The following is a 2,500-nucleotide window of genomic DNA, read 5'->3' on the forward strand; positions in this document are numbered from 1 at the left end:
AATAAGTGCAAGATATTTCAATATTTCCCCATACAAACAGATAACCAGTAAAAAACATAATAAACCTGACATCACTGTTATTGAAAAAAAAAAAAAATGCCTGTTGGTATATAAATGTACCTGACATATGAAATTGGAAATAAATGAAAAATTGAATAAAGGTGGATGTTAAACCGGTAGTGATTGGAACACTAGGGCACTCAAAGGGTTTTGATAAATGGAAAAAAAAAAAAAAAAAAAAATTGAATCTTTCGGTGGCCATGTTGCAGAAACCTTGCTCTACTTGCAAACGCTCAGAAAAATACGAATTATTTTGGATATGTAAACTAGAAACGAAAAAAGCATTGACCTTGTGATAGCGAAGACAGAAAAGATGATAATGATGATGATAATGATGGTAAGTATTATGATGATGATAGTAGTCATAATTAAGATGCTAATTATAATGATAGCAATGGTGATGGCAATTATGAGAATGATGATAAGATAATAACAATGATAATTGTAATTATGATAACAATGATAATAATAACAATAGTAATAATAATCCTATTAATGATAATGATAATCATAAGGATTATAATAAAAATGATAATATGATAATAATAATAATACTGATAATTATGATAATAATGATAATAATAATAATAATAATGATAATGATATTAATAATGATAATAATAATAATAATAATAATAATAATAATAATAATAATAATAATTAATATTATTATCATTATTATGACAAAAATAATAACAATAATGATAATATTATAAATAGTAATCATAAAGAGAATAACAATAATATTAATAATTGTAATAATACTGATAATAACAGTAACGATAATGATGATAATAATATTGGTAATAACAATAGTGATAGACATATAATAGTTACAACAACAATTGCAATAATAATACTGATACTACTACTACTAACGGTAATGATAACGATGATAGTGATAATAATAATAATAGTAATAATGATGATGATGATGATGATTATAACAATCAACATAACAATACCAATAATAATATGATAATTGGTATTAGCGATCGTGGCTAATCCAGTCAACAAAAACAAAAACAACAAGAACGAAAATGATCATGCAACACTTATGCAACTTGACTAGTTAGTTTGGTTAGTATTTGCAAGTCTCTGATGTTGCATAACTACGATAAAAAACACACATCAGAAAGTTGGTTAAATAATTGAAAACAAAAGAAGTGGAAGGTTTGTTTTTGAAAACTGAAGAAGAGGAACGCGAGTACTTGAAAACAGAGTAAGAGGAACTATAGAGATCAGAGAAAGAGGAACATTAAACTTTGGATAAAGAGGAAGAAGAACGGTTACCTTTAAGAAACAGAGGAGGAGAAACTTGAGACCTTGGAAACTGAAGAACTTGAATTTTTTGAAAACTGAAGTTTTTTTTTTTTTTTTTTTTTTTTTTTTAAGGAAAGAAGAACGTATCTTGAAAACAAGATTAGAAGAACGTTATACCTTGAAAAAAGAAGTTGAGGAAATTTTTTTTTTTTTTTTTTTTTTTTTTTTTTTTTTGTCAAAGAGGAACATGTTCATGACGCATGGCCAAGATTTTGTTGCAAAAAAGGACAAATACAAAGAAGAGGTTATCCCGCGAACAAATATTTCTGCGAAGGGAACATTTGGACACTTGTCTTCCGCTCTCCAAATGGATGGAAGGAGGGAGGGAGGGAGAGAAGGAGGGAGGAAGGGAGGGAGAGAAGGAGGGGGGGAAGGAGGGAGAGAAGGAGGGAGGGAGGGAGGGAGGGAGAGAGGGAGGGGAGGAGGGAGGGAGGGAGGGGAGAGGAGGAGGGGAGGGAGAGAGGGAGGGAAGGAAGGGGAGGAGGGAGAGAGGGAGGGAGGGGAGAGGGAGGAGGGAGAGAAGAGAGGAGGGAGGGAGGGAGAGAAGGGGAGGAGGAGGAGAGAAGAGGGAGGAGGGGAAGAGGAGAGGAGGGAGAGAAGGAGGGGAGGGAGGGAAAGAGGGAGGGAGAGGAGAGAGGGAGGGAGGAAGAAAGGGAGGGAGAGGAGAGAAAGAGGGAAGGAGAGAAGGAGGGAGGAGGGAGAGAGGAAGGAGGGGAAGGAGAGAAGGAGGGAGAGAAGGAGGAGGGAGGGAGGGAGAGAAGGAGGGAGGGGAGGAAGGAGGGAGGGAGGAGAAGAGGAGAGAAGGAGGGAGGGAGGGAGGAGAGAGGGAGAGAGGGAGGGAGGAGGGAGGGGAGGATAGAAGAGGGAGGGAAGGAGAGAAGAGGGAGGGAGGAGAGGAGAGAGGAGGGAGGGAGAGAGAGGAGGGAGGGGGAGGGAGGGAGGGGAGGGAGGAGGGGAGGAGGGAGGAGAGAAGGAGGAGGGGGGAGAGGAGAGAAGGAGGGAGGGAGGAAGAAGGGAGGGAAGGAGGGGAGGGAGGGAGAGGAGAGAAGGGAGGGAGAGGAGGAGGGAGGAGGAGAGGAGAGAAGAGGAGGGAGGTCGGGGAGGGAGGGAGGAGAGG

At 38.7% G+C, this 2,500-nt stretch overlaps 1 protein-coding gene across 1 annotated transcript in view; it reads left to right on the plus strand.

Annotated features, from left to right (window-relative positions):
• The window catches only part of Rab3 (RAS oncogene family member Rab3), a gene marked incomplete in the record, with an annotated part of 50,820 nt that overhangs the window by 1,135 nt on the left and 47,185 nt on the right, over window positions 1-2,500 (plus strand).

This window comes from Penaeus japonicus, unplaced genomic scaffold (assembly GCF_977035675.1).
Source record: "Penaeus japonicus unplaced genomic scaffold, GWHDUDI00000001_assembly GWHDUDI00000016, whole genome shotgun sequence".
NCBI lineage: Eukaryota > Metazoa > Arthropoda > Malacostraca > Decapoda > Penaeidae > Penaeus > Penaeus japonicus.